The sequence below is a fragment of the Tinamus guttatus genome, unplaced genomic scaffold (genome assembly GCF_059628265.1).
Source record: "Tinamus guttatus ecotype Peru unplaced genomic scaffold, ASM5962826v1 Tinamus_guttatus_pri_ptg000093l, whole genome shotgun sequence".
Taxonomy (NCBI): Eukaryota; Metazoa; Chordata; class Aves; order Tinamiformes; family Tinamidae; genus Tinamus; species Tinamus guttatus.
In genome coordinates this window covers 142821-161807 of record NW_028288627.1, presented here as the reverse complement: position 1 = coordinate 161807, position 18987 = coordinate 142821, and the positions used below count along the sequence as shown (strand labels likewise).

Sequence of the window (18987 nt, the reverse complement as noted above, 5' to 3'; positions counted from 1 at the left end):
AAGAAAGAAGGGTGGAACATTAAGCTCTGCTTATGGATTTGTTCTGACTGCAGCAGAGCTTCTCCCAAAGGCTACATCCAGCAGCTGCTTTTCATTGCAGCTTTCAGGAGAGGAGGACAGGAGCAGCATCTCACCCTAGAAACGCTTTCACGTTTGCATGCGCTATCACTTCTCGATCAGGGTTTAAAAGTCCTGTTTGAAAGAGACAGTTTAATAGGAAGCAGAGCATTTTAAGCAGGTTAAGAGGAGGCATTTCCTCACCCTCCGTCAGCTCCGGCAGGGCTGCTCAGCGGGACGGCAGAACGGCAGGTTCTGCCCCACATTGCAGCTGCGCTTCAGGGATGTCTTCATCTCCCGTGGTGGGTCCCACTGCGAGCACCTCAGCAGTGACCCTGAGCCGTGAGGGTGACATGCACGCAGCAACCGGCCTTCTGCAACCGAGCTCCCTTTGTAGCAGGAGACATCCTCCTCGCTGGGTTTTTTTTCCCCTTCCCACATTTTTCTCCTCCTGTTTTTGAGTTCTCACTCATCAAGTCACTACCGTGCGTTATCTCCCAAAACGCCTCTTACTTTGGGGAAAGGAGACAGATTTAACAGTCCCCCTCTTCTACCCCAGGCATCCCTACTGCACGGCGCACCGGCCGTGCCCCATGGGTGCCTCCAGCTTCCTCCCTGGGACTCCACAGCGAGCAGGACACAACCAGGGAGGCTTCACCCTGCTGCGCAGGGCAGGCCACAGAGCTCAGCTCAATGCAGCCACCTCAATTACCTCCCAATTAGCATGCAGAACAGAGCCCTCACCCGAGGTCACCTCCCCAGGAGCCCTGCATAATTAGTTGGGTCACCAGCTCGAGCTGGTATCAAAGCATTGCATTTCCATCCCAGAATTACCTTGGCTCTTGCAACTGCACCCATAACATCATAACATCTCCACCTGAACCAAACCTGCGAGGACTTCCCAGCACGCTGGCCAGCCCTAGATGTCATCACAGATGGCACCAGTCTCTTCCCTTCACTTTTGTACAGTGCTCTCCCTCCTACAGTTCCTGAAGAAACCAGTCCCCAACTGGGTCCACAGAACGATTTCATCAGCAACCTACAGGAGAGCTAGAATGATTTACATTAGCTGAGGATTGAACCAGATTATGTTTAGCTTTATTCCCCTATTTCGGAAACAACAATGTTATAAATCATCCTTTTATGTTCATACATCTTGTATAAATATCTGAAACGCATCTAAGACCAAGGAGAAGTGGGAATTCATTAAGGTGGTCCAGGGGAATCTTACTCTGAGTAACAAAGGCCAACTTAGGAGACCTTAAAATATTTTCTCCCATTCTTTTAATAAGAAAAGGAAAAAAATAAGCTGAACATAAGAAAAATTTTCCAGACAATGATAGCTATTTCACAAGAACATTAGTGTGATAGATACTACACTGAGCCTATAATATTTTACCTAAACCATCCCAATAGGCCAGATCCAAACTCTGAAATTTGTAGTGGTCTTTCAATAGAGTTCAATGGACTTTAGGGCAAGGCTCATATGCTCATTATATAAAATAAATAACAGGGAGAAATAGTGAGTCAAAATGTGATGTTGGCAATAATTTTAATAAAATTCTCCCTGTTTTTTAAAAGAGACCTAACTTTTGAAGACAAAACAGTGCATGCATTAAATTTTCGGTTCAGTTACGTCATGTCACGCTGATTTCATCTGGATACCGCATGTTATTGGTGGGAATGTAACTTGATGCAACTCAATACAGCTTGCGGCACGCTGTGATTTATTACAATTTAAATGATAAAGCACCCAAGAATGTTCGGGCAATTGGATTACTCCATTGACTGAATGTGCAGACATCTATTTTTAGAAGAGATGTCAGTTTGTGCAATGGAATATTAGATGGACGGATCCACTGTTACCGAAGGGCAGGGGGAATGGCCCTTATCACGCAGTGCTGCTTAATACCACCGCCTGCTTCCCTCTTTCTAAGAGGTTTATGGAGGCCTGAGCAGCACGGGAAATCCCCCCTGCCGCTGAAATTAAGCAAAAAATCCACGCCTTGAGCATCAGAGCAGGTACCAGTGAGATGTCCATTCCCCAGAGGCTCAGTGGGCACCGCTATCCTGAGCATGGGCTTTGATTAACCCAGCTCATAGTGCTGGGATGCAACCAGCATACAGCTTGGTGGGGAGAAAAGCCTCGGAATGGCAACACGGGGGTGAGAACTCGGCTGTGCCTTGTGCTCGGCGTTGTGGAAGCTGCTCTGGGCCTGCTACGAGGTTAGGCACAACCACAGCCCCCCAGCTCTCCTGCTGCACTAATGCCAGGACTGTGGCTTATCCCGGCACAAAACCGTGTCGTCACTGAGCTGACTAACTTCTTGCTGGTCCTAGATCTCACTGGAAACCATTTACCATCCAAAACACACCAGAAAGCATCATTGCAGGTGGGTCAACTTTTAACCACCGGTGTGCAAGGACGCCAAGTTCTGGGTTCACACCGCCCCGTATGCTCAAGCTCGTAAACTATAAACTAGATTCCCAAAGCTGGAAGATGTTTGGGGCTCTAGACAGGCAGACGGGAAGTGGAAAAACTTGTGTTCCTCTCTTTTGTCTTACAAATATTTTAAAACAGGCTGCAGGCCAAAACAAAAATAACCATGAAACTGGAATAATTCATGAATAACATGGCACAGTAATAAAAGGTTGGGCATTACTGCAGTGGATTCTTTACTGCAGCCAAGTAGAGAAAGTGCTAAAATCAACACAAAGGGATCCCATTAGACCCTTAGCAGATGAAAGGCCGGTTCCAGTCGTTCTGGTTATTTCAGCTGGATCTCTTTAGGCAAGTGGGATGGTGAGAAGGGCCTAAATCTCCATTTTGGGGTTCTGGGCTGGCAGTGTGTGTGTGGAGGTAGCTGTAAAGCCCACAGTTTCCTGATTTGTGCAGTGTTACAGGTGTCTGCTGGCATCCTGGAGCATGTTAGAGCTTTTCAGAGCCATCTTTACTGATAGCCATCTCTCTCAAACACAGGACGTAAAGAGTAACCAAAACTAAGCACTTTGGTCTTGAGTCAAAATGCTCTGACTTCACCGTTTTTGTGCCAGCTTGACACCAAGCAGAAAACCATAGCTGGAAGGAATTCACAGAAAAAGAGTTATTCCTGATGCAGTCACCAGCATCAGATCAACAAGGAATTTGTCCCAATTACTGTATGCAGGGGGGTTGGACTAGATGATCTCTAGAGGTCCCTTCCAACCCTAAGCATTCTATGATTCTATGATTCTATGATTCTATGATACTGGGAGAGAGGCGAGACCCTGAAGGTAGCAGCTATAGAGAAAAATCTAAATCTCAGGGAAAAAAAAAGGACACATAAGTAGAAAGAAATGGGCATAAGTACTCATTCTTTTAACCATCTATTCTTTTGCTTTTATTTTATCAGAAAAATAGAGCTTGGTTTTATAGATGAAATGCAGATGTACCAACAATGCGGAGGATTTCAAGAATTAATTGCCTAGGGAGCTGGTGCGGGGAGGTCCCTAGAAGGCCCATTGCCATTGTCTTCTCTTTTAGCAGGAGGCAGGGCACAATGAGGCCCATACAAAAAGGCATTTGGGTCCCTGGGACGCAGAAAGTCGGGGCAACCCGTTACCAAAACTGCAAGGTACGGGCACTGTGGGGGCTCCAAGCTGCACCGAGCCCCAAGGCTCTGCGTGGCAGGGCAGGAGCTGGGCCGGGAGCGCTGCAGGAAAGCAGACGTGGGGCCCGGGAAGGGAAGGGAGCCCCATATCCCAGCTCAATACCTCACAGGACGAAACCCTGCCTTGTTTTTCGGTCAGCACTTAGCCTGTGTGTTACCTGGTGGAGCTTGCTTCTCCCAGCTGCACCTTGTCGTTTCGCATCCCTAAGCGGAGCTCTGGCTCAATCTGCCTGCGAGGCCAAGTTTTATGGCAGCAGAAACGTGTGGGGAATCAGTGAGGGTTTTATCACGACCAGTACTGTCTCATTGAGGTTAATAGGACGGGGACTCTTTTTTTCTTGCAGACTCATGACCCCAGGCACCCCCACGTAACATGCACGGACCATGCATTGGACGGGGGGACACATGAACCCCATGCCATCCCTGAACTTCTGTGTGGAGAGCAAATCCCTTCGTGCCAAGACTAAAGCTAAGGAACGTGCACATGGTGCACGTGGTGGGGGGTTTGCAGCCGCAGGGCTCGCAGCTCCGCTGCTGCGGTAGCCGCACGCGAGGCCTCCTGGCCGGCACGGAGGGAGCCGGCGGCAGAGGAAGCGTTTCGGGACGAAGGATGCATTAGACAAGGGATTGCAGGCCCTGTGATTTATAGCCGCAGTAATGGACTGGAGCTCGGCAAACTGAAATCCAATTATCAACTCTGCCATCTTAGGCAAAACACTTAAGCCAAACTTTCTCACTGGGGCTTTTAGGCTCTGATTCCCTGGTGTCCTCCTCATCCCAGGAGATCTGCACAGCATAACCAGCCCCCTGCCTGAAAAACAAAACTCCGGGTTTAAAGCCAAATTGGGCCTCCCTTCCCCCGGGGAAAAAATGAAAAAATAAAATAAAATGACACTTGATTCTACCATCCTTGATCTATTTTTTTGAATAGTTGCACTGAAAATTAGAAGCATCCCTCTGTGCCATCAGGAAAATTAAGTTGTGGAAAGGAGGACACACAAGCTAAGGATCCTGAAAATACGGGATTTAATTCTCTGCATGTGATTTCCCCCCATGTGAACAAGAGGCAGGAGCGTGTCAATACCCACCTCACAGGGGACTTGTGAGAGTTAATTCAGTCCTGCGCATGGACTGCCTTGAGATCCGCAGATGGAATGTGCTGCTGACATGATGCACTGCTCAATAACGAGGTACGATCATATGTGAACAAACCCTCCCAAATATTGCTCCATATGCTTTGTAACATTAAGCCCCGCATTGTTTTCCAACAGAGAGATACATTCCAACCTGGAGAGGATCGAACACATCCCAGGCTATTTTGTCCTTTTATTTCTGAAGTGAGGCAATATTCCAAACAACAGCGTTGCCTCCTTTTGTGTATCAAAACCAAAATAAGATTTAATAAAGAAAATAATAAGAAGAAAGGTTTCACACCGTATGTGGCAAAGGGACATAACTTCTCCTTGGACGTTTGTCCCTGAACAACAGGGGAGACCTTGGGTTGTATCTCAGCTGAAGAGATGGATGTGCAAACACGCCTCCCCCTATCCCGCTGCTGTTTCCCGTTTGGGACGAGAGAGATCCCTCGTGGGAAACGTTCCTTCACGTGTGGGAGTCCCGTTTGGCCTGTGTGCAGCCCCCACTGATCCTGCACCCCTCGCTTATGCTCCAGGACCAGCCAAGCCCTCCTGGGACATGGGAAAAGGCTTCGTCTTGTGGCTGGAGTTTGAGGGGAAAAGAATAATAATCCTAAATCAGGCAAAGTGGTAAACCTGCGGCAATTACATTTGCCTTCACAATGTTAGTTTGTGTGCTATGACAGTAAGAAAACATATATATATATATATATATATATATTGCTGCCAAAAAAAAAAAAAAAACACAAACAGGACTTCAGATACTCTCTGAACACCTGGAAGTTGCATCAAAATGTCATGTTTTCACTGGGTTTTGATCACTATTTTAACCCATCTATTTCTACATTTCAAATGGGACAACAGACATAAATAAAGTGGAATACCAGTAATTCAAAATCAGGACCTCCCTCTTTCTCCAGTTATGTACAGGCCTTTTTCAAAACCCAAATTATGCCCCAAAACTGCCTTCTGGATGCTAGGCCCTGCAAAAAAAAAAAGATCAAAAGAGGACATGGAATAAAAGGCATTATGCCTAAGCTAATGTGTTATTCCTGAATTACCTACGAAATTCTCGAGAAACAGATTTTAAGAGATTTTAATATATTACTTAGGCCTTCAAGAGTAAGATGCAACACACCCTTTAAAATCATCTCGCCCTGCAGGGTATCTGCGAAGAGAAACTAGAACAAGAGAGCAAATTTTGATCAATCCGTGCACGAGGTGCTCCAGACTGCAGCCCACCATCCTTCCTCCAACGTGGTAACTTCTCCCTTGTCCTCTCCTCCCTCTCAGCCCAGGAAGGACCCAGTCCTGGGGGAAACCAGATGCTCTAAAGCAACGTGACCCCATGGGGGAGAGGGGAATAGGGATGACAAAATGAGACAAGCACAAGCAGGTAACCGATTTTCAGATTGAGCGTTTACTGAGTTCCTTGGGAATAACCAGGTAAACTCTTTGCAGGTTCAGACATGATACAGGCACAAACGCACAGCAAAACAAAGTCCACCAATCTGTGTTGTGGATGCTCTTGTCCCTTCTGGAGAAGCTGGAACCCAGGTGAGTCTCAGACTTCATGCGGCATCGAGTTCATACACTGAGAGACTCTTCCCCCGTCCTCAGCTCCCAAATGTCTGGTGCTTCGCAGCGGTACTTGCATAATTCATCTTAAAAGTGAAGTTACCAGCAGGGCAGTCAAGTGAGACGCGTATAATGGCCTGGATCATCCAACACAGCCTTCCGGGGAGCCGAAGCAGCGGTCCAGCTTCCTGCAGGAGCCACAGGGAGCTGTCCGGAGACTTCTCTGGGAAGCTGACCCAAGGGTGTCCCTTTTGCCCCATCTTCCACACTTATACAACAGCAGGGGTCATCACGTTTGGGTCAGGACACTGGCTGTTTGAGTAGCCGTGGTCTGAGGCTCAACAGCAATAAATAAATTCTGCAGGAACTAATCGACTCCTCGCTTCTCAGAAGTCCAAGCCGTTCTTGATCACAATGTAGGTGGCTGAAGACCAATCCTTACTTAAAGGTGGCACGAAAAGCACATATTGCACAGCATAGCCTATGTTTATCATGTACACCTTCCCGCTCTTCCCGCCTCCCTTCCCTTTAGAGAACATACAATTTATATCCAATGCCCCATTGGTCCACTCTGCCAGGACACCGCTGTAGATAGAGCTCTGCGAGCATAAAACAGATACAAGAAACAGCAAACAAATAATTCTACAAGCGTCAGACATTGCAGTCCAGGAGATCAAATCATTGACTACAGCATGGGAAAAGTTGTTAAATGAAAACAATTGCAGTACATGGTCTCAGACACATCGGCTACCAGGTATATCAGAGACTGATCTTCCACCTTGAAAATTATCTTTTTTTTTTTTTCTTGGTTGCAATACGCTCATAGATCAAGCACAGTTGTCAAGGCACGAGGGAACAGCACCGAACACAGGAGGAGGAAATGCCCGGCTCGCTCCTGGGAGCACCGTCTGGGTGCTCAGGGCCTTGCTCTGCTGGGGAGGAGCAGCATTTCCCTGGGCCAACCGCTACCTTCGGCTGCTTTTCCTTCTCCTAATCTCTCTGCCTACCTTGTATAATCAGCCTCCAGCTCTTCTGAGCAGGGAAGAATCTCTTCCGTTTCAGGCAGTGCAAAACTTCTCGATGTCCCCGTGAGCTGCCCTCACACACATAACAAATAATCCCCAAGCAGTGTCATGCCCCGCGGTGTTACTTGTCCGGCCAGTCCGTGCAGTCACTGCGCACCGTAGGTGCAACACGGGCGTCGAGTTCATGCTGGGCCCAGAGGAAAAGCAACAGCTCGTGCTGTATCTGCAAGACTCACGTTCCTCCCCTTGCACTGTTTAAAAGCTGAGCTGCATACTGCTATTTACATAAAATAGTAGGTGGTTAACTGGCTGAGAAGGGCCATTTTTCAGCCATTCCTTTGTTTAGCAGAAGAAAAAGTAATCTTGAATATAACAGGTATAGAGTAAATTAGAGCTTGTAAATGCATCACATGAACTTGTGTATACGTGTAGCTCAAGGAAGGATAATGAGATATTGTGAATAATATTTGATGCACCTCATTACTGAACATGCCTAGCAGATTTTTCCAGCAGCAGTATCAACGCCCTGCAGGTATTTGTCTGGGCAGCCTATGGCCTGTACACAGCCTCTGTAGGTTGCCAACCTGGCTTGTGCTCGTGACCACACGTAGTCTCTGACCCTTGCTAAAAATTCACACGCCCAGAGGAAAAAGTGTTTGCTCATGGCCCGAGGTAGCACTCTAGTTATAGCTGTTCCACTGAGGACCTAAAGCAGCGTTGCTCACAAGAATGCTCTTCTGGCTAGTTTATACAAAACAAGATCAGGCTCTGGCCTTGAAATTAAGAGCCCGCATTAAAGCAGAGCTCCCAGGTTCTGCCATGAGCTTCTCAGTGCTGAGAAAAGCACAAAACAGGTGGTCTAGGTCCCTGCAAAACTCCACAAAAGGATCTCAGACTCCAGCATTCATCCAAGGCAAAACCAAAATGGATCAGCCCTGTCGCTATCAATCCAGGAATGGATCCCAACCTCGATTCATCTTTTTTAATAGACCGTTTATAAGAGACATGCTTTTTTTTCTGAAGCTGTGATTTTCTTCCCCTCCCCGTTATTGACTAATACTGAAAATTCCAGCTGTATACATGCACTTCCTCAAATTACCTAATCACTTTATGGAGAAACAATTATCTCAAAGAACAGCCCAATTAAATTGCACATATTTGTAACCTTTCGTGTTATTGTATCAGGTGGTGGAGTAGCAGCAACACTGGAAAATATGGGATATTTGTGAAATGTAGCATATTATTAGATTTGATGAGATCCATTTTCCTGATGGCTTCTGAAAGATCTTTGTGCTAATTAGCCAAGAATACCACTGAATTATTTAATTATCTCCACTTTTGTGCAATAAAATATGTTGCCATATCACACGCTATCTCGTTGTTGCTGTTCATACTTAATGATGCCTTTATAGTTAGTGATTTCCTTTGTTCTCCCCCTCGAAGTGGTTTTTGGTGGTGCTGAAAAAGAGGGGGAACAAAGAGGGCAGGGAAAGGAAAAAATAACTGTTTTAAAATAAAATTTTATGTGTGGGAAAATCTGTACATATGTTTAGCTCTAGCTCCAGTTCCCTCTGCAATATGTGAAATGTGTTCCAGTGAACTCATGGACTTCTCGCTAATGCAATGAGGGGTGCTTTCCCCAAAATGAGGAGACACACAAACTATTGCTGAAAAAAAAAAAAATTAAGATCAGCAAGGAATGTTTTTTAACAAGGAAGAGGTAAATTATGATAATTACTCTGACTGGTAGGGTCCTTAAGCATTCCTAATTAGCATTTATTGCCTGGATTATTGAAACAATGTGTGTGTTCCCACGAGCGAGGAAGGACCGGGATGCTCTTTCCTCGGAGCCCTGGGAAGGCGGCGGGAACGCGGAGCGCTTGGCAGGGAGGCTCCTCTCGCAGAGCCCCCAGAAACGCGCTCAAGTTGAGGGCTGCAGCCCACCTCGCTCGCAAGAAAAGGGAACACGAACCCAAGCAGGGCAGCACGGAAGGAGAGCAGCCCTTAAAAGAGGCAAAACCACCTCGCAGTTAAGTTAGAGCTGCAGGGTATAACATTCGCCTTATACCCTGTGCAGGGCAACGTTTTCTGTTATTATTGGGATTGGGCATAAACATAGCCAGAATAAACACCTCCCTTCAAAGTACTGAGATATGGTCAAAGGCTTCACCACCGGGAAACAAAAGAGTTAACAAAAATCCCCCAAAACGGCTTATGCCATTTTGCACTGGCATTTTGACTAGGTTGATATGGCTTTGAGAAGAGGCTGCAGAGCAATTCAATTTCAACTTAAATTGCATTTTAACATCAAGGATTTTGAATCAGGTTTTGCATTAAAAAAAAAATCAATTAGAAATTAATCAATCACCTAATCAGCACTAGCCGCTACACAGCACCTCAGCCATAGCTTGGTGCCTGGCCCAATAAATCCCTAAGTGCTTTGGAAATGATTCAGGGGAGGAAGACAGCACAAGTATTCTCCATTTTAGAGCTACAGTGCTAGGCAACTTTGGGTACTATTAACCCCCCTGAAATAAAAGAGCAACAATGGCCAGACGCCGAAAGCCGGTGCCCTCTTCTACCTTTTACTGCCACCAAACCCCGAGCCTTTCAACTCGGGTAAGCAAGTTCCTGCGACGCTGCACCGAGGTCAAAGTCACAGAGCTAAGTGGCACAGGCACCGCTTGGAGAAGGCTCCTGGGTGCACGAGTCTGCAAAACGTGCGTTACCTTTACAAAATGCAGTGTTTCAAAGAAAACAAAAAACAAAACCTCGCTTTATTTTCTCTCCCCTTCTCTCTTTTTAAAATATTGGCATCGCATACTGCACAGCTTGCTTGGGAACACGCAATATTAAATTTCACGAGGCTATACCAGATATACTTTTAATTGAAACTAACCCTAGCCTGGCACCTTTTTTTTAGTGCTGAGGATCTTCACCCCTTGCTAAAACCGGCCTGACTTACATATTCCGTTTTGTAATCCACTTCACGCCCAACACGCGTCTTCCCTGCCATTTCCCTCCCGACACATGAAACTGTTTTTGCCGCAGCTTCCCCTTCCATCCGGGGAAAACGCGCAGCTCTGGAGACCGAGGAAATTATCATGAGCGGGGGAAGCGCGTAACGCTAAGGCAAGAGAGCCTTGTAGATAAAAAAAAAAAAAAAAAAGAAAAGAGGGGAGGTGGAATGAAAGCCTAAAGCTAAACCTTTTCTTTTGCCTGTATAGAATAAATAATAATGATTGAAAAAAAAATACGAAGTTTGGGCCGGTTTTTCAGCTGGTCGCGAGGAACCTGCCCTAGGCGGGCGCGCAGCGCGGCGCGCGCGGAGCAGCCCCGCGGGGACGCGCGTCTCGGCTCCCTCCTGCGGGAATTTCGCCTTTTCCCCCAAAACACGGGCGGGATTTGGGGGGGGGGGGGGTCGCTATGTGCCCCCCCCCCGGGCGGGCGCGGCCTCCCCCGCGCGCGCGGCCGCGCCGCTAATTGCTGCGTCTGGGCGAGTCTAGACGGGCGCGATGGAGGCGGCCGCCGAGCGCGTCCCGGCCCCTCCGCGGAGTTCGGGGATGTGCCCGGGGCGGGGGGGGCGCCGAGGGGGGCAGCGAGGGCGCCGGGACCTGCAGCCGCCGCCGCGGGAGCGCGCGGGGATGGGGATGGGATGGGGATGGGGGGGAGCGCGGCCCCCGCGCGCGCTCCCGCACTGCGGCCCGAAAGCTGCCCCTTCCCCCTTCTTTTACACGTAGCCCCGTTTTGTATAGATATTTTTGCGTATTTTCCCCCCCGTCTACGCACAGGTAAAGGGAGCAAACCCGGCGCCGCAGGGGGCTGCGCTCACAGGGTTTCGATTTTTTTTTTTTTTCCTCCCCACGTAGGTAAAATAATCAGTGAAATTACAGGCTCGGGAGGCAGGAGCTGCGAAAGCCTTTTCCAGTTCACTGGCTATTGAACAAGGAGAGCCGTGAAACGCAGCCCGGGCTATTAAATACCGAAACGTTACGGGGTTTGGTGCGGGTTTGGTGCATTGTGTCTGCAGTCAGAGCAGTCGCATTCAAGCATCGCACAGCGACTCGGGGCCGTAACAAGGAAGGGCAACTTCAACACAAATCGCCTTGCAGAACAGAGACAAGAAATACAGTTGCAACCATAATTAATTTTACAGCAGCATGAAAACAAATTCTCATAAAGAAACACAGCAGCAGAAAACATTTTGAACATTTCTGACTTGTCATTTACAGCAAGTTCTGATTGAAAAACTAGGAAAGTTTTAAGCTTTGAAAAAAAAAAGGAAATTAAAAAGACTAAAACCAAACTTCAGCATTTGCTCATTATTTCTTTTTAGCCATTTTGAACCTTAGTACCTGTAACTATTTTATTCTTCGGTTTATTTTTGATCTAACAATCAATAAGCTCCAACAGTCTCCTGGCCTTTTTTTTTTTTTTTTTTTGTCCATAGAGCACATTTCCAAGATTAATCGCTCAGTTTTAAACTTGGACGCAAGAGGCATGCCGGGATTTGAGCTGAGGTCAAGCACCAACGTACCGAGCTGTTACTGTTACGCTCTCAGGGTACTCTGTGCTGCTCTCAAGAAGGGGGGAAAAAGGGAGAGCGATGCTGGACGCAGCGGCCTGCGGCAACGCTCCCTCCGTACGGATGTTATGATACCTACGGCTGTAAATATATATATAGATATACAAACCCAGGGTTTTATTTACCTGTATACATATGCATGCACACGTATCGTCCGTATGTGCAGCTATACGCACACCTCCATAGCTGTATTCGCATGCACCCGTATCGTGTATACCTTATCTCCACGCACGGATATAATAACCACTATATGTGTACACACATACACCCCCATATCGGCATCAGCTGTAAAATTATCCCCCTTGAATATACACACACACACAAAATCTGTCATGCAAACGCTCCTTTTAATTTGAGAGGAGGTTTTTTAGGTAAATGGCCATAACCACCGCCCTGCTATTAGCTGATCAACCCTGAGGAGAGACACACATCTCTCTTTTTCCCTTAAAAGGTCTACTAAACACTATTGTATGTGTGTGTATATGCCTATATATATACACACACATGCACACACACGCACAGATACATATACAGGATATACTTAGAAAATAAAATAAAGATGTCAAAGCACAACTCACAGCTCCCAAGAGCCTAACCCGTGGATTTAAAAGCTAAACATCACAAGTTAGGGTCTCAGGGATTGAGAGGGGCGCAACAAACTAGTTCTTGCAAAAAAAATAAAAATAAAAATAAATAAAAACAGGGATTAAAAAAAAAAACAGATAAAAAGGAGAAAGAGGAAAAGAATAGCAGGCAAGTTCAATTCATGGCTCAAGATTACAACACCGGACACACAGGTGGAAGGAAAGAGCTTCTCTAAGGACCCTCTGTTGAGAGAATACATTCCGTTTTAATGGTTTGCACAGAAACGACGAGGCGCGGCAGGTTCCTCGCGGCTCCCGACACGGTTCCCCCGCGCCAGGAGCGGGAGGGCAGCGGCGGCACCGGGATCGCTCCCGCTGCCGGTGCGCGCGGGGCGCGGGGCGGCCGCGGAGGATGCGGGCTCGCCTGGCACAAAGCGTGCGGCACCAGCGAGGCGCTGCCTCCCCGCCCCCTCCCCGGGCTGCGAGGAGAAGGGGAAAAAAAGAAAGGAAAAAAAAAAAAAGAAAGGAAAAAAAGGAAATACCCCCCCCAGCCTGGTAGAAACTCACCGTTTGGAAGCGGGGGACGCTCCATCGGCGCCGGGGCCGGCGGGCGGGCCGGGGCAGTGCCCGGAGCGGGGTGGCCGCCCGGCGGGCTCTGACACCCGCGCCGTGGGTGTGGGCAGCCGCGCAAGCCGCTCGCGTTTTTAAAACATCTTTTTTTTTTTTTAAGGGAATATATCAAGAAAAAAAAAGGGGGGGGGGGGACCGAATTCCTCCGCAGCTCCTCGCGCTCCGATTATTATTATTATTATTATTGTTGTTGTTATTCTAAGGGGCCGGGGCTGCGGGAGCGCGGAGCGCGGCGGCCGGCGCCGCCGAGGCGGAGCTGGAGGAGAAAGGCGCTTCCCCGCGCGCCCGCACCCGCGCCCGCAGCCCCGCGGGCGCGCGCGCCCCGCACACGTACGCGCACACAAAAGGGGCTCCATCCTGCACCGGCTCCTCGCCAAGCACCTTGTGCCACCGCAGCCAATGGAAATTTACGCCGGCCATAACCGAGAGCCGCATTTCGTCCCCAGCCCGCTTGCCACCTCCTTCTCCGCTCCCCTTCCCTCCCTCCCTTTCCTCCCTCGCTCCTTCCTCCCTCCCCCCCCCCCCCCCCCATAAATAATATGGATCTGCACCCTCCACCCATCTCTGGAACCGCTTTAGGCCCAGCGGCACCGGCGGCCAGAAGCCGAAACGAACCGCAGGGCCCGAGGCGAAAAATGCAAAATATCCGGCACTGATGGGGGGGGCGGGAGGGAAAAAAAAAAAAAAAAAAAAGGAAAGAAAAAAAAAAAAAGCGGCTCCCGGCCCCCCCTCCCCCGCCCCGGTCCCGGCGCTCCCCGGGGGCGGCCGTAACAGGCACCATTACCGAGGCGGCACCGTCCCCTCCGTCCCCTCCTCACCTCCGGCGGCTGAGCCCACGCACCACAGTCCTTCCTCGTCCAGGATCTCAAATCTTTCCTGTTTTTTTTCCCCCCCTTTTTTTTTTCTTCCTTCTGGATCAGCCAGTCCCGACATCATTAAACTATAGTCCTCCTCTTCCTCCTCCTTCCTTCTCCCCCTCGCCGTCTACCCCCCCCTCCCCCCCCTTTTTTTTTTTTAATTTCAAAAAAGGGGGAGGGGGGCGGCTGGGGGGAGTAGACGTAGCTGCATGAAGTGGCTGCCTTTTAGAAAGCGCATTTAATCTTTCCTGGCTCCCCTAGGCTGCGATGCAGTAGAAGGGAAAGGAGAGGAGAGGGGGAAAGAGAAAATACCGGCAAGGGAGGCTGTTGAGGGACAGCGAGCATCAGGCTCAAATCAACGACCAGATGAAAATGTACTAGACCACACTGCCCCCTCTCTTCCTCTCGCTCCGTCTCCGTCTCCCTCGCACACTCTCACTCCTGGAAAGCCTCAGTGTCTGGTTACAGACTCTTTCGGATCCTTCCCCCCCTCCCCACCCGCGCCCTTTGCCAACTATCCTAGAGATTCCTCGCATGCCTACTGAAATCTCGAGCAGGGCCGGGACGCGGCTCCCCCGCCGCCCCTCCGCACACATCCCCAATAAACCCTCCGCACACATCCCCAATAAACCCTCCGCGGCCCCGCGGGCCCCTTCCCGGGGGGCGCAGCCTTCCCGGGGGCGCAGCCCTCGCGGCCCCCGCGCTCCGTTACCGGCTCCTGCCCTTGGCTTTTGGGATGAAGCCGTCCGCCCCGCCGGGGCTCGCGCCCGCGGCGCGCGCACACACACCCTGCGCTGCAGACATGTTACTCACTGCCCAAGCATTTCCTCCCGCGTGTCCGTCAGGCGCGTACGCACTTCATTGATCCCCCCCAATCCCCTGATAACAATAAATAAGAACGCCGACAGTTAACATCGGCGCGGGGGGCAAAGACGACGGCGAAACCTGCACCGTGCCCGAGGAGGCCGGTGCGTGCGGCACAGCTCTGCCCCCCGGGACCCGCGCGGTGCCCGGGCCTCACCTGAGCCTCCGTGGGGCAGGGAAGGGCCGAGCCCGGCGCTGCAGAGCGGCTGCTCTGCGGGAGGCCCCGCACCTAGCGCCGAAATAAATAAATAAGGCGGCTTCTTTGTTACGCCGCACACGGCGCGGATGCTCTAGGGCGACGGCGTTGGCGGTGGCTGGTACCCAGCGGGCCTGAGAGGGGCACGCGGGGGTACTCAGGGCAGCGGCCGGGCTCCCGTGGACATCAGCGGCCTTTGCTCATGCATCCCCGCGAGCAAGGCCAGGCGCGGAGCCCTCTGCTCGCCAACCTCCCGCACGCGCCAGCCGCCCCAGGGCCGCGGTGCCAGGGCGCGGGGGGCTCGGTGCCCTCGCTCCGGGGGGCTCGGCGGGGCAGGGAGGAGGTGTCCCCCGGGATGGGGCTGGCGAGGCGCCGCGCGTGGCCCTGGCACGGAGGGCGAGCGCTCGCAGGCTGCGGAGGGTGGGTCGATCTGGGAAGCCCTGACTCACTGGGGTGACTCCCTGGGCGCAGGCACCCGGCGGCTGCTCCAGGCACCCGGCCGGCACGTGCAGGGGCTGGGACCACAGCAAGAGGCGTATGGAAATACACACACCATCCATAACCCAGCTCCTGGGCGCAATGCAGAAATCCCTGCGTGACAGGGGAGGCTGGATTATGTAATGAAGTTGGGCCGGGAATCCAAGGATGCAAATTTTCTCGTTTATGCCAAAGTAATCCTGTTTGACATCAGCCTACATAGGGGAAGAATCAAACCCTATGTACTAAGGGATCTAATCTTTCGGAAAAGTAGACTGGATTAGAGAGACTGTATCTGTCACCCATTCTTAGACTCCCATACAGATTCCCTCCTCGGCACTACAATATTGTGGTCACACACAGCAACTTACTTCCATTGTTTTTCTCATATTCCCCTACCTTCCTTCTCCCTCCACCCCCCAAAATGTTTGATTTTTTTAAAGTTTTGCTGCAAACACATCATTTCTTTATATAATTTAAGCAAGTCTTTGGAGGATACTTATTTCAAGCAGTTAACACCTGACCCCAATTTTTGTGGGTAATTAGTGAGCTAGATAACCACACAAAGTGGGTAATTATTTAGTACCCAAGGGTACTGTACAAGAGGGTAGAGGCTGGCAATGTTAACAAAAGCACATCTCTAATTATTGTATCTATACTGGCGATGTTTTAAGAACAGTTACTCCATCTAATGATCCGTGATAAATCAGTAAACTATTTTGCTTCCCTTAGCATATATGCCTGGTCTAATCAAGGGCAGGATGTGAGGGCAAAGCAAATTGAAGAGCCAGCTTTGGAATATGCACAGGCCCCCAGAGAAAAGCCAAGGCGACCACTTGGATGAGCTGGGAAGACGGGAAGCGCCTGCTCTAGAACGGCAGAACTTAAGAGCTGTCGCTATTGACTAACAGGTTGGTGGAGACCACCTGCAAAGCCACGTCAGGAGAGGCCTCCACACCGTGCCTTGGGTCTACTTCTCGCTTAGGTAACGTGGCCGAGCTGGAGGATCTTTGTATACAACAGCAATAACTCCAACCATGCCTTACCAAGGTTCAGTCCTGCTCCTTGCAAACCACTTTGAAAGCTGCACAAATGAGACCTTTTGTTTTCCCGGAAGGTCAGAGGAGTACTGCAAAAAACAAATCCGTTTGACAAATGTCAAGTATCTGCCATTTCCCATATTCAAACTTCAAAAATCTCAACACTTCTCCCCTACTTCGGCTTGCTCTTTTAGGACAGTCAAGCCAGGCGCTATAAAAGATGATACAAATGGCAGTATCACGTGGCACTGGGACTATCAGGAACTGGAAGTTTAAGTGGAAAAAGCTTGAGGATTTTCTCCTGGCTTCTCATACCTCTCTCGCTTATTTCAGCAAACTAAGCGCAACTGAAGGATGCCTGAAAACTGTTCTGTGGTGACCAAAAGCATCTTTGCCACAAGAACAACAATAATGTTCATTTTCAACAGTCTGTCCCGCACTCGAAAGGACCTAATCTCTGCAGTCCACTTAGTCCTGAGCACGTCTGTCCATATTGCCAACGTGAACAGGTTAAGAGGAGAAAAAAAATGCAGAAGTCGGGGGTCAGTTTAGACTGGCTGAGACAGAGGCGCCCGTCCGCTCTGGTTCTGAACTGTCTGGTGCTTCAGACCTGCACCAGAACCACCAAGGTTCTTGTACAAACTGCTTAATAATCCCACAACTGACACTGGGTACCCGCTGCCATGCTGAGGTGAGCATAAATCAACTGGTGCCCCCTCCACTAATCCTCTGAGGGGGCCAGCCTGCAGGCAGAGGTCTCAGAAATGGAACGAGAGGAAGTTCGCAGAGAAAAGCTGGAAAACAGAAAGGAAGAGTGAATTTAGAGGAGGAGGAGACCCTGGGATGCTCAGTCAGAGAAATTGCTTGAGAGACTTGAGCATTAGCTATAAAATCACATGGCCTTTTTGAGACAAGTTCATAACCTTGTTATGGAGCGACTTAAGCCCTTCATCCTCCCGTGGCACAGAAAATAAAAGGGGTGACTTTACCACACAGAGATCATTTGTGAGAGATCTTCAGAATAGTACTGCTGTCTGAGCTGTGTGGGCAGCATATTTTAGTATCTGAGAATATAAGAGAACAGTTGAAAAGTGCATGTTTGTAGTGGAGACAAACCTGTGGGCAAATCCGAGTGCTGGACCTCCCCAGTGGCAGGAGAGAAGGTGCAGGTGCGCGGCACTTCCAGGGACAGCAGAGCCAGGCAAGGGTGTCATGATTTGGGCACGACCAGAACTGAACTCTATCTAGTGAGTGGGTAGTCTGACAAGCAAGGGCTTCTAATTTGAGCATTGCTGTCTTGCATATCCTCCAATTTCACATCAAGGCAGCGTTAAATTCCCTTCGCTTCCTCCTACCTTGTTTCCCCGCACGCAGCACAGACACAACAGTACTTACCACGTCCTCAGAGTGTCTGGAGATCCTTACGGGAAAGCTGCCGTGTCCAGATCACTCTGGGTATCCTCATCCCATGTCCTGTTGGTCAACAGAGAGGATGCAGTATGGTTGAAGATCATCATGCAAGCTCCATCCCTGAAACCTCACTTAACTCCCCACCAACTCTTGCCTCCAACCCCAAACAGACATTAACGACAACAAACTGCCTCACCTGAGCCCTGCCCTGAGAGCATTTCTGCACAGAAAGGGATCCTTGTATTTTCTCTGCCTCCTCTCAGTTCTTCTAACATGTTTATCCAAGATCCTTGAGCTATATCAATCCCTGGTAGTGGAGAAGACTTAAAATAACAGGGTGACAACGCTGCAGAACAATTTAACACCGGGGCGAGCAGAGCTAGTGCAAAGCAAAATACAGCGGCGCTGCCCACTTCGTCCTGCAAAGGGCCTGGGATTCTGCACCGCACCGGTGCCCTTATTCAAAACCGAGGTTGGGAAAATGGGGAGAGTTCAGCAAAAGGTCAGTGGATGTAGCAGAGGGATTTGAAAAGAAAGGTTGCAGAGATGAATTCATCCAATATCAAAGAGAAAGTATGAAAAGCAGGAATGAAGTATCTGGAGTTATGTGCACGCTGTCTACGGGGAGCTCCCAATCCGCCCTTATCCGTGAGTTCTTCCATACAGTCTGGATTTAACCGAAGGCTGAAACTCAAGGTGGAACTCAAATTCAGTTGGATGAAGTCACGCAAAAATCCATTACATCTACTCCTGCACGATTTGCCATTTCCATATCACATAAAGCACCTGAAAACCCTCATATTTCAAACAATTTCAGGTTCACCAAAATATGAAATCACCCTCGATTCACTTAAAACATGACCAAAGCTCCAAGAACCTCACTTAAATTTTAAATAAA

The 18987-nt window shown here is 49.5% G+C and overlaps 1 long non-coding RNA gene across 1 annotated transcript; it reads right to left on the bottom strand.

The window, feature by feature from the left end:
• Positions 1-6736: 6736 nt before the first annotated feature.
• Positions 6737-13223, bottom strand: LOC148595483 (uncharacterized). Its single transcript, XR_015913143.1, has 2 exons — positions 13183-13223; positions 6737-6845 (listed from the first exon to the last, which is right to left on the bottom strand). It is a non-coding gene; the product is annotated as an uncharacterized LOC148595483 (long non-coding RNA).
• Between the last annotated feature and the right edge of the window lie 5764 nt (positions 13224-18987).